Raw genomic sequence first — 13430 nt, forward strand, 5'->3', positions numbered from 1 at the left:
TCTGTTTTTGTTCCATCTCCAATTTACACCTCTCCAATTTCATTTGTTCGATTTGCAACTGCATCTCCAGATTACTTATTTGAAACGACTCTAAAATCGATTCATCAAAAACACCGGAATCCATATAGTGTGACGCGATTTTTCTCTGTATCACAGCCTTAGAAGTAGTCTGCAAGATACCTTTAAGTCGCAATCTACTAGCTATCTCAAACACCTCAGTTTTTTTTTCGCCTTCGCCAACACCTCCGCAGCTGGCGAAGCCAGAAACTCATCAATATTAATTGCTGCCGAATACCACAACAAGCCAAACAAAAGAACCGAGTAATCCCCGTTTCCAAAACACCGATTTAAAAGTCAGCAAGCATTTAAACTCAAAAGTCTCAATCCAGACGCAGCCCCCATGTTTAATGTAAGGTATTCAGGCAACAATAAATATATGAGTTCGGCAAGGGTTTCTTATAGCAAACAACACGTTTATTAAACACAGAAAACAAACCCCCCGAAAGTAAACAAACACTACGGTAACCGGAAACAGCTGCTGAGCGGCAGCCCAAACAGTTCGTAAAGTGATATTCCAAAACAGTTCTTTAAAGTGGTATTGCCAAAAGTTCGATATGCTCACAGTCCATTTAAAAGGAGAGACTTTACAGGACGATTTAGGTTCTCTTTCACGTCGCTTGCTTCGATCCCCGACATCGAACTTCCCACGAAGAATTCACGAAACAGAACGGCTTTAAGGCACTGACCTTTCCTTCTCCACTACCTTCAATCCTTTCTAGTTAAACCTAGGGATTAACACGAAGATAGTCAACGAAATCCTTCCAAATAAGGATCAAACAAAGTTTCGCCCCCGTTTCACCGTAGAAAGCGATTCTCCTCGATCTTTAACTTCCAACTTCGAATCTTCACTCTCCTCTAATTTCCTCGAACTAACAGAATCATAAAGAACCTGTTGGCAATGACCTTTTAAACTTTAGGCATTAAATAAAAACTTCATCCTTCAACTAAACTGCGTCATCACTTCAAACACGCAGTGGCATGAAGTCAACCTGGCCAATCCAGCCACGAACTGCCCCTCCTCACAGGGTGGGGTCTACCTTTTATAACCTGTAAAAAAAACCTTCACATGATCTCTACTGGCGGGAAAATGACATCATTGCACCATCACAAGACCATCACCTCAAGTCCAGTACAGCTTCAACCCCAGTCACATGACAAGGGCTCCACTGTCATGTGTCACGAGTACGTAACAGTATCAAAAGAAAATTTTGGTAACTTTGATAATATTATTAGTCAGCTTACTTTCGTACTCCATATTTCCCTTCATAATGCTTTTCCAGTACTCCAACTACAAACTAATATTGCTCAATTGTATTTTTATTACTCAATTGCTCTTTTGCTTTTTATGTTGGTTTTGAAATCTCGTATTAAGACCTTAAGATATAAGAAAGAAGTAGGCCATGTGGCCTATTCAGTCTGCTTTGCCAGTCAGTCATGGACTGACCCCAAACTTCCATCATTCTCACGATCCTGTCCCTTCACTCCATAACCTTTGAGGCCCTGGAAAATCACGAACCCATCTATCGCTGATAAATACGCCGCGTGGCCTGGCCTCCACATACCCTCGTGGCAACAAATGCCACAGATTACCACCCTCTGACTAAACAAATTTCTCCTCATCTCAGTTCTGAATGGACGTCCTTCAATCCTGAAGTCGTGCCCTCTTGTGCTAGAATCCCCTACAATGGGAAATAACTTCGCCATATCTGATCTGAGCCATTTTAACATTCGGAATGTTTATACGATATCCAGTTCATTCTCCTGTACTCCATAGAATACAACCCCAGAGCTGCCAAAATTTCCTCATACGGTAACCCTTTCATTTCTCGAATCAATAAGGTGAATCTTCACTGAACCATCTCCAATAGCAGTATACCTTTTCTAAAATAAGAGCCGCAAATTGCACAGAATATTCCAATGTGGTCTCATGAGTGCCTTATAGAGCCTCAACATCACATCCCTGCTCTTATATACTATACATCGAGACATTAATGCCAACAGTGCATTTGACTTCTTCAGAAACGTTTCAACTTGGAGGCTAACCTTTAGGGTATCCTGCCCAATAAATCCCAAGTCCCTTTGATCTCTGTATTTTGAATTATCTTTCCATCCAAATAATCGTATGCACTTTTATTTTTTTTTCCTTCAGAATGCACGGCCATACAATTTCCAACATTGTATTTCCATTTCCGGTCCTTTGCCTATTCCCCTAAACTATCTAAGTCGCTCTGCGAGCTCTCTGTTTCCTCGACACTACCCGCTCCTCACTTACGCTGCACAGGTTAAACACCACTGGTAACCGGCACCCAGACCAGTCGCGCAGGAGTTTCCTTTCAGAAAACTGTACAGGCTTTGTCCAGACTTGTCATGAGCCTGCAGGTACTCCGTAATCTCATCCCTAACATCGATTCCGACAACTTCCCAACCACTGATAACTGGCTAACAGGCCTTCTTAAATAGTGAAATAACGTTTGCAATTTTCCTGTCATCCAGTACGCCAGAATCTATCGATTGTTAATGCCTCCATAATCTATATTATTAAAAATGTAGGGGTATAGCTCAGTGGTAGAGCATATGACTGCAGATCAAGAGTTCCCAGGTTCAAATCCAGGTGACCACAGCGATGATATAGAATGTAATTTCATTGATTGTAGTTTAATGGCGATAAGTGTGAGGTGTTAGATTTTGCTAGGACTAATCAAAATAGGTCATACATGGTAAATGGTAGGGCATTGAGGAATGCAGCAGAACAAACGGATCTAGGAATAATGATGCAGAGTTCCCTGAAGGTGGAATCTCATTAGGATAGGGTGGTGAAGAAAGCTTTTGGTACGCTGGCCTAAATAAATTAGAAAATTGAGTATATTGAGAATTGGGATGTAATGTTATATTGTACAAGACATTGGTGAGGCCAAAGTTGGAGTATTGTGTACAATTCTGGTCACCGAGTTATAGGAAAGATGTCAACAAAATAGGGAGAGTACAGAGATTTACTAGAATGTTGCCTGGGTTTCAGCACCTTAGTTACAGGGAAAGGCTGAACAAGTTAGGTCTTTATTCTTTGGAGCATAGAAGGTTGAGGCGGGACTTGATAGAGGTATTTAAAATTACGAGAGGGATAGATAGAGTTGACGTGGATAGGTTTTTGCCATTGAGTATGGGGGAGATTAAACCAAGAGGACTTGAGTTGAGAGTTAAGGGGCAAAATCTTAGGGGTAACACGAGGGGCATCTTCTTTACTCAGAGAGTGGCAACTGTGTGGATCGAACTTCCAGTAGAATTGGTAGAGGCAGGTTCGATATTGTCCTTTGAAAAATGGATAGTTACATGGACAAGAAAGGAATGGAAGTTTATTGGCTGAGTGCAGGTCGGTGGGACTAGCTGAGAGTAACCGTTCGGCACAGACTAGAAGGGCCCAGATGGCCTTTTTTTCCTTGCTGTAATTGTTATATGGTTACATGATTAATCTCTCCCGCTACTTTCGTCAGAACCCAAGGGTGCATTCCATCAGGTCCAGGAGCAAGTAGCTTCCTGAGCACCTTCTCAGTCGTAATTTTTCCTGCACAAACTTCACTTCCCTGGCGCTCTTGAATGTCCGGTATACTGCAGACGTCTTCTACTGTGAACACTGATGTAAAATACACATTCAGTTCCTCTGTCATCTCTGCATCTCTAATTGCAATATCTCCCTCGTCATTTTCTATTAATCCTCTATCTACCCTCTACTCGCTTTTACCATTAATGTACTTAAAACAGATTAGAATCTTCATTGATATTAGTCACCAGCTTAGTCTTGTAACTCATCGTTTCCTCCCAAATGACCTTCTTTGTTTGCTTCCGCAAGTTCTTACAAGCTCCCCAATGTTCTATCTTCCCACTAGCTGTGGCTTCCTTTTATGCCCCCTCTTTTGCTTTTACTTCGCCTCTGACTGCCCTTGTCAGCCACGGTAGTGTCCTTCCTCCCTTTGAAAATGTATCATTATTTTTCTTCCCTGCACATGTCCCTTTCCAGTCAGCTTCGGCCAGTTTCCCTCCCATGTCATTGTAATGTCCTTTATTCCACTGACATACGGACACATTGGATTTTATTTTTCCCTCTCAAATATCAATATGAACTTGATAATAATGTGATCTCTGTTCCCTCAGGTCTCCTTAACCTTGAGCTCTCTTACGATCTGCGATCATTGCACAACACCCAAACCAGCACAGCCGATCCGCTAGTGGGCTCAATAACAAACTATACTAAAGAAAATCAGCCTGTAATTGGTCGGCCAACAGGCTGTTTGGAGGCTTGTATATAACTGTCATGAGGGAACCTTTACCCTTGCCATTTCTTAACTCAACCCGTGGAGACTCTACACCTTCCAATCCTATGTCACCACTTTCCAATGATTCAATATTATTTCTTATCCACAGAGCCACAGCACCCCTTCTGCCTACTAACCTATCTTTCCGATATACCGTATATCCTTGGACGTTTAGCTCCCGATGGCAGCCATCCCTGAGCCAAGTTTCAGAGATAGCCACAACGTCATATTTGCCAATCTGCAGCTGAATTTTCAGATCGTCCATTTTATTCCTCATGCTGTGTGCACTCATCCTACTTAACGTGGACCTGTTCAGGCATATCAGCCTGTTCTAGTTGTGCTCACATTTGTCAAGATCTTTCTTAATCGTGAATACTGAGAAAAAAGTATTCATGAAGGACTTTTCCTACCTCTCCGAAACAAGACCCATATTTCCTCTGTTATTCCTGGTCTGTCCTGTCGTGACACACGTAATCCTTCAGTTCCCACATACGTCGAAAACGCCTTGGGTATTTAATCTCCTTCCTGGCGATATTTTAACCCTTTCTGATCGTAGATTCCTTGCGCTCTAACACTAGGAATGCGTTGCGCAGCTCGGCTGTGCCGACGGCTCTCCACACTCACTCGGCCAAGCACTGCCGCTTTCTGAGACCGGTTCTCTGCTGACCAAAACAATCCCGTCAATAATGGGACAGCGGTTGCACTGAGGAACTTTCCCCTCAGCTCTCTCTGTTTCACCTTTCAGTAACGAGGTCTGGTCCGTTGCCACTGGCGAAATGGATTGCCCACTCATGTGAGGAGGAGCCCTGGATCGCCCGCCTTGCTTCGTATCAATCTCCGCTTTCGGTACGCTCTCCGCTAACAACGTGTTCAGGTACCGCTATTCAGTAATCACAGCAATGGCCTGTTCACCCAGCCTGGCCTCGGCATCCGGTAACTAACACATTACGGATCATCACCTACTCTCACAGTAACCGCAATGTGCCGAGATTAGGAGACCTTTTCGATGACTTCCCGACACCATGGTCCTCCACGGACACAAGAACATCGGCCCGCGTTGATATGGGAAGCAGTCCTGAGAAAACTGTGTCCATGTCGGCGTGGGGCGCCGCCTCACGCTGAACAGACACATGTGTCCTGCCCCGGGGTGTTTTGCATTCCTGGTGCAAATGTGAGATCCGGAACACATTTAAAACCCGGGCCACGCAGGTTCACGCTTTGGGTTTTAAGGGATGTCTGTGTCTCCTTGGGGAACGTACTGGGGAAGATGAAGGTCACAGGCCGTTTTGTCTGACCGCATGGGTTGTCAGCGCTGGAGCGGTGCACACACTGGGCAGAATGGGCAGCGGGTGTTCGATGTGATCTACCGCTGTCTCGACGCAACTACAATAATTCTCCTGTGCTCAGATGATGGAAAGGGTTAAAGTTTCCCGGTGTTCACATTCTCTGGTCTCTGTACTGACTATACACTATCCCGCTGATCGCTGCCCCGCCGTAGTACAACCGTTATTCCATCCAGCTGCATGACTCAATAAAGCTGACGCTGTTTTCATTAAACTTGTCTCCGTCTCTTGACAGAAGCTCTCTGCCTTCGGTACCGGCGAGCCTTTGGGAAGGGCTGCGGAGCCCCACCGGGCGCATTTAGGAGCCTGCTCCCAAAGCAGAGAAAGCAGTGGCCTGAAACAGCCCATCCCGCTTCCCTGCCTACGCCGAGCCACTCTGACGTAACGACCACATGCTGGTGAAGCCGGCTGGAGTGTGGGGCTGTGAGAATGCAGGGGCACTCCGACACGGAGAATGTTTCCGGTGAGATTTCTCTCAAGGGCCCGTTGGGGTAAACAATCTCCCGGCATGATGATATCACCTGGGGGCATGATGAAATCACCACGGGGGCAGTCATCGAACCCATCTCACTCGGAGACAGTAACACCAGGGATGGAGGACAGGGGCGGTGGGTGTGTGGAACGCAAGGTCATTAGTGGTCACTGTGGAGAGAGGACCACTTACTGCGGGACAACGAGAAGAAGGCTGAGAGTGAGAGCGGGAGGCGGAGATAAATGACTGCTCCGGGAGAGAAAAGGGTTGGGCCCAAAGTAAGGGTGAAAGCTCGGAAATGTAATTAGTAACGGTCGTGAGATGTGGGGGTGATAGAGGTGACTATGGAGTGATTGGAGTATATGGGGGGGGGCGTTTTGAGAGATCGGTTAGCGAGTGTCTAGGGAAGAAGTGGCGTGTGGTTGATGCGGGAAGTGCGGGGTGGATTTGCCTATGGAGGTGATTGGGTGGGTGTGGTGGCGTTCCTAAAGACCGATCAGCGAAGGGCCTGGGGGAGAGCGGTGTGTGTTTGACGATGGGAAGGGGAGGGGTGCTGGACGTTAATACGGAGCTGCTTGTGGGAATTTAGGTGGCGGTCGGAGTGTTCGGTCAGCGAAAGTCCAGGGAGTGAGCGGTGTCGGGTTGAGAGTGGGAAGGGAGGTGTGACTGCTGCAGGTGACTGTAGAGGTGACTTGTCGGTACGGGTGGCGTTCAGAGAGATCAGTCAGCGAGCATCCAGCGGCTGGGGCGTGGAGATGATTGACGTGTGGCTGACGGTGGGGAACTCGGCTTAATATCACAATCCTATGTCTGGAGTTTGCTGTTTTACAGTAGCAATTCAGTAAAATAAATACTGAATTGTGCTCTTAAAGTAAGTGTTTTAAGATAAGTATGTGAATCTGAAGCAAAGGGTAAATAGTGACAGTGTAGAGGGGGTTTATTGTCCAGTAAGAAACCTGCTGCTGGAGAGAAATACACCGTCCCTGAAACTGGGAATGTGGGTCTTCAGACTCCGTCCAGTTCTCATTGATAGTGGCATTGAGAAGAGCGTATGTACAGGATTGAATATCCTTATTGATGGATGCCCCATTTCTAATCATCCCTCTTCGACGCCAGAGAGGCTGGTTCCCGACATGCACTTGGCTGAGATTTCTGCATCTTTTTTTTGTTATTTTTAGTGGAAGTTCTGCCGGGTGATCATTGCAGGTTCAGGGCGGAGTTGCCGTTTTGGGAGATTCAGTGCTCACTCTGCCCGTTAACGCAGTGAGGGTCATGGAGAAAACCGGCAGCTTGTGATCCAAAGTACCCTGACACCGCGTCCCTGCACGGTTCTCCCAAATCTTACAGTAGATCACAGCCGAGAATGCCACTCGAAAACTCAGCGCTGCCCTGCCGTTCTCTGGGACGATGGATAATGAAACCTGATTAACGGTCTTGTATATTCCGGTACCCTATTGGCATCAGTTCCCCGATTATTTAAATATTCAGCTGTCTGCGCAGCTTCCCTATGCTTCACTCTTCCCTATGGACCGTTCCGATTACCACCACCTCCAGTAGCTCGGGGGTTAAAAGATTCCGCAGATAAGATCATGAGATAGAAGAGTAAAACTAAGCCAACTGAGCCAGCGTGTCTGCTTCGCCTTTTGATCATGGTGAATTCATTTTCCCTCCCAATCGCTGTCTACCTCGCCCGCTTCCGTTCACGTTGTACAATGTATCAAAGTCAGACTTAAATATACTCAATTAACTGGCCTCCTCTGTTGATTATGACAATGAATTCCACAATTTCACCAAGTTCTGGCTAAAGAAAATCACTCTCCACTCCATCCCTCTATTATGAGGCTGTATCCTCCTAAAAAGAGATTTCACTGCCCTATAAATCTGAAACCCTGTCTCCTGCAGCGGTTCCTCAGCCACAGATTCATCTGCCGAATTATCCTTTGCTTTTGCTCTCTGCCGTGTGGCACGGGAAGGGCTCCAAAGATAACTACCATGGATGTCCTGTTTTTCCGCTTTCAGAGAAACATGCATATTAACATAGAAACATAGAAAACTTGCTGTATAATGCAGGTCCCTGGGCCAACAAAGTTCTGCCAAACATGTCCCTACCTTAGAAATTGATAGGCTTACCCATGGCTCTCTATTTCTCTAAGATCCATTTGCCTGTCCAAAAGTTTTTTAAAATACCCTATCAAATCCGCCTACTCCACTGTCGCCGGCAGCCCATTCCACGCAGTCACCAGTCTCTGAGTAAAAACCTTACCCCTGACATCTCCTCTGTACGTACTCCCCAGTACCTTAAAGCTGTGTCCTCTTGTGGTAACCATTTCAGCCCTGGGGAAAAAAGAAAAAAAAATGACTATCCGCATGATCAATGCTTCCAGCAACCTAAAATCTCTCTTCAGTACCTCTTAAACTTTTTCTGTTGATGTTATTCGTACTGAGAGGTAGCAAGACATCCGGCTGCCGACACTTCCACTTCAGAAGGCCATGGACCCGATCTGAGACATCTCTGATCCTGGCAGCTGAGAGGTAACAGACCATCCGGGAGTCTCTGTCGCGCGGACAGAATCCCTACTCTGCTCCTCGGACGTTTTAATCTCCTTTCAACTCCGTAGTCCCCTTCATTACTCTTCATTTCTGAGCTGCAGCGCCAGATTCGGTGCCAGAAACCCGGTCGCTGCGACCCCCGTCCCTCCCTTGTAGGCAGTCATCAACGGTATGTACAGTGTAATATCTCAGAGGGGAACGGGTACAGATTACTCCGCTCTGGCTCCCATTTCCTTTCCTTCGTCTGACAATAACCCGGCGACCTCCCTCCTGCAATATAGCGACGCCTACATCTCTGTAGCTCCTACCTATAACCATTCTCTTTTGTGAGCCAAAATTCATCGAGCTACAGCGCAAGTTACAGTTCGATGTTTTTGATGCTAATGTGGTTATCTGGGAGACCACATCTGCCGCACGGAACAAAACACTGCCACCGGAGACATTCTCTCTACACCATTGTGCGTTCATGGACGAAGAATGAAGAATTATGAAGAAAAATAGAAACACACCTGATAATTAGCTCACCTAAACCTGATACCGCCGAAGCAATATGATCCAACAACACTCACAATGCCCTTACCCAGAATGGCCGCCCCGCAGTGTTGATGCTAATTTTTCTCAACCTTTCTAATGAATCCCGCTCAGTTATTGGCCGCAGTCTAGCTGAAAAAAAACATCCGGCTCTTAAAATTTGAGAGCGGACCTGAAGGTCGCAGTTTAAATCTGAAAATCTCCCCCGAATTTCCGCCTTTTAAATCTTGAATGGGGATATGATTGTACTGGTAAACTAAAGGTTTTCACACTGTTTCCTAAAATCATCAAGCTCAGCTTCTCCACTGCCACATTACTTCCGTTTCGACAACAGTCAGGGTCGGGAGTGGTGTTCTGCACAATATGTCTGGATAGATAGATAGTTAGACAGATAGATAGATAGATAGATAGATAGATAGATAGATAGACAGACAGACAGATAGATAGATAGATAGATAGATAGATAGATAGATAGATAGATAGATAGATAGATAGATAGATAGATAGATAGATAGATAGATAGATAGATAGATAGATAGATAGATAGATAGATAGATAGATAGATAGATAGATAGATAGATAGATAGATAGACAGACAGATAGATCGACGGATACGTACATAAGCCGAATGGCCCGCAGTTAGGTACTGGGATATTGCGTGCAAAGAGAGGCATCAGGAAGGGAAAGGCTGGCACCTCAATGTTCCTGGATGCCATACGACCATAACGCGATGCTATATTGAAGCAGAATCTGCCCATTCGGCCCACCGAATCTGCTTCGCCATTTATTCATGGATAATCCATTACCTCAAGCCTCAGACTCGTGCCTTCCTATAATCCTTTACACGTCTGTAAACCCTTGTCTTGAATATTCTCGATTTATATATTCTCAGCCGCCTGTAGAAACGCGTTCTACAGATTCACGTCTCGGCCTACATGTATTCCTCTTCTTCACATTCCAAATGTTTGGACCAATACTGTGAGACTGTGCCCTCTGGTCCGAGATCCCCCACCATAGTATCGTCCTCTCCAGGTCGAGTCCTTTTAGCATCGACGGGACCAATGGTTCCATTTACTCTCAAGGAAATACTTACTCTTCACGTACATCCTCGAAACCGAAGAATACCCTGGGAAATGACTGAAATCCAAAAAAAATTACTCCCTGCTGCTCTCCCACCATCCCGTCACTTGCTCTTTCAGGAAGCATCAGGGTTGACCGCCAACAGACATGTAACAGCAAACCCCAGGAAGAGTGACCATGGACTGCAGGTCAACAAATCTATTATTCACCCGGTAATTTCGACATGCCTCATTCTCTCACTCTTACTAACAGGGAGCGAGAGGATTCCCCGCTTCCACAGGGAGAGGGGAGGAAAACACAGGACATCTATAATGATGTTCCCTGAAACTGAGGGCCAGAGTTAGTGAGAAGGATTCGATAGATTTAGTCTCACCCTAACTGAGACTTCCCTTCATCGGGAAGGGTGACGAACAACATTCAGGAGACCAGCTGATGGGTATAGGGATGGGACGGGGATGAACGGCGACGCTTCTGGTGTCCGTCGATTGTACTAGACCAGACCATAGGCCGGCACACATCAGAAGAGCCAGGCGCTCTACTTATGTATGCGGTGTTCGATAGCTCTACATCCTATCCCTAAGCGTCCTCTCCAGTAACTTTTCAAACTCTGATGTGAGATTCAACAGTGTATATTTTCTTGCATTATATATTCCACGTCTTAAATAATAGAATGACATTTGACCCAGCTTTTCTGGGATTTTATGTTTGGCTGCGTGAACACTGGACAAGACGGAGCATCTCAACTGCCACTCTCTGAATAAAATGCGACATACACAGTGGGCCTTGGGGAATTACCCAGCTCACTGATCTTTTACACTATATTTTTAGTGATTTCGTACTTACAAAAAGAAAACCGGTTTTGATGTAAAGCAAAGTAAACGATTCCTCACAGAGTTTTCCAGCACGGAAACGACCCTCCAGCGCATGCGCCCATGCGATTTAGGGGTACATTCAAAGTAGTTCAAGTCCCAGAAGAGCTGGGTCAAAGGCAGCTAGATGTGACTTCCTTCCACCCTAGTAATGATGCAAAGATCATCACCAGAGACTAAACAATCTTTTTCCTCGTTTCTCAAGTTAGGCGGTGCTAAATATCATCCAGTCCCGGTGATATATTCAACTTAATACCTTTCAAATGCCTCAAGACGCCCTTTTTCTTAATCTCGTTAAGTTCTGCTACCTCGTCCGACTCTATGCACACGCTGCCACTACTGCACCTGACTGTTCCTTTTCTGACACGGTTTATCTTCTTGCTCTTCATCTACGTTACCTTGGGGTTTTCCTTAATCCTGCTCACCAAGACCTTCAGATTGTTCTAGCTCTCCTAATTATTTTCTTCAGCTCCTTCGCGGCAAGCTTGTAATTACCTAGAACTCTGTAAGTATCTAGATTTTTTGTTTGAAACTGTCGCAAGTTTTCTTATCTTCGAATCGAGATTCTTCACATCTTTTGCACACCATGGTTCTTTCACCTTCAATTCATCCTGTCTCGAGGGAACATGCAAATTGAGAAGGACATGGATATGTTCCCTGCCATATTTCTGCCGTGCATTTCCCTGAGAAAGTCTGGTTCAGTGTGAGAGTATTGGGTTATTCAGTACCTGTCATTCTCTAGTATAGTGTAACAGTGTGGATTTCATACTGTACCTCGCAGTCTCTTCTACAGTGTGAGTGTTTGGAGTTCATTGTGTATCTTTCGGTCTCTGATATCACGTGAGAGTGAAGGGATCATATTTTTTCTTTTTGCTTTTGTCCCATAAATCTGACATTAAATCATCCTGTATAATTAGCAGCATTTTTTATTCAAACTACATTTTGCACAACTATACCAAGCTACCTCCAGATGACACCTCCAATTCATTATACACACTGACCGCCGAACGATAGTAGTTATTTTGGAATAGTACTGCAAAAGTCTTTCAGGCGGAAATAGGACAACCGGCTGACAATGTCAATGTTCACACCTAATTATTAACATACGCTATTGCATGAACTTCAGTAGTTCTAGATTCGGAACGGTTCTACGTTATTCAATTATGTAACTGTGGTCGTAGTAGTTGAATTACGTAATGCGGATTGACGTATTACCGCTGTAGAGTAAGGTAGATGATAAGGTGCAACATCAAAAGTAGACAGATAGTGAAGCCAATATTATATTATACATCATATAATTATAAATACATTCTATAATAGTATAATAAATATTGTAATTAAGCCCCGTAACACGCGTTTTCAGGGTGATGTCGTATTCACTCCTGTATCTTTGCTACCTTTTCCCCCGGAATTGTGGTAGGAGAGTAGTTTTGAGTATTTTCAAACTGCTGTTCGCAGATATTTGACAAATAAAGGTCTAAAAGTTTCCAGAAGTTATACCGCGATATGGAGTTTGGATTCTTAAGAATTCATGCCTGACGTTGAAAGTAGAAGTGTGCTTGCACATCACATCTTCCTAATGTTAATGTTACTGTGCCTGTATGTCCCTTTGGCGGAATTGCAAGACTGCGCACAACACTACATGTTTATGCAAGCTAGTGTTTCTATAGATCCAGCAGAGCTACCTGCTCTGGCATTCACTACCGTCAGTCAACAGAATCAGATCTCAATTCGGCTGCTAAATTTCCCACCGAACTGGGCGTTTACCTTCAAAGATCTGTCCATGTGCTTCCGGGATCCCCCTGGTCCACCGTTGTAATTCACATTCCAGCATTTGATATGGATCTCCTGGCCTTACGTAGACATTTTGTCTGCATTGTGTCTGCACTTGTGCATTGCCCTGCATCCTCCAGATTTCAAGGGGAAAGTTTCTCGTTTTACATCTATCTGTGATCTTATAGAACCTAGAAGAGTACAGCACATTACAGACCCTTCGAGCCACAATGTTGTGCAGACCCTCAAACCCTGCCTCACACATAACCCCACTCCAACTTAAATTCCTCCATCTACCTGCCTATTAGTCTCTTAACCTTCTCTAGTGTATCTGCCCCCACCACTGACTCAGACAGTGCATTCCACGCACCGACCACTCTGAGTAAAAGACCTTCCTCTAATATCCCCTTTTAACGTCCACCCCTTATCATAAAGCCATGTCCTG

This window comes from Hypanus sabinus, unplaced genomic scaffold (genome assembly GCF_030144855.1).
Source record: "Hypanus sabinus isolate sHypSab1 unplaced genomic scaffold, sHypSab1.hap1 scaffold_1568, whole genome shotgun sequence".
NCBI lineage: Eukaryota > Metazoa > Chordata > Chondrichthyes > Myliobatiformes > Dasyatidae > Hypanus > Hypanus sabinus.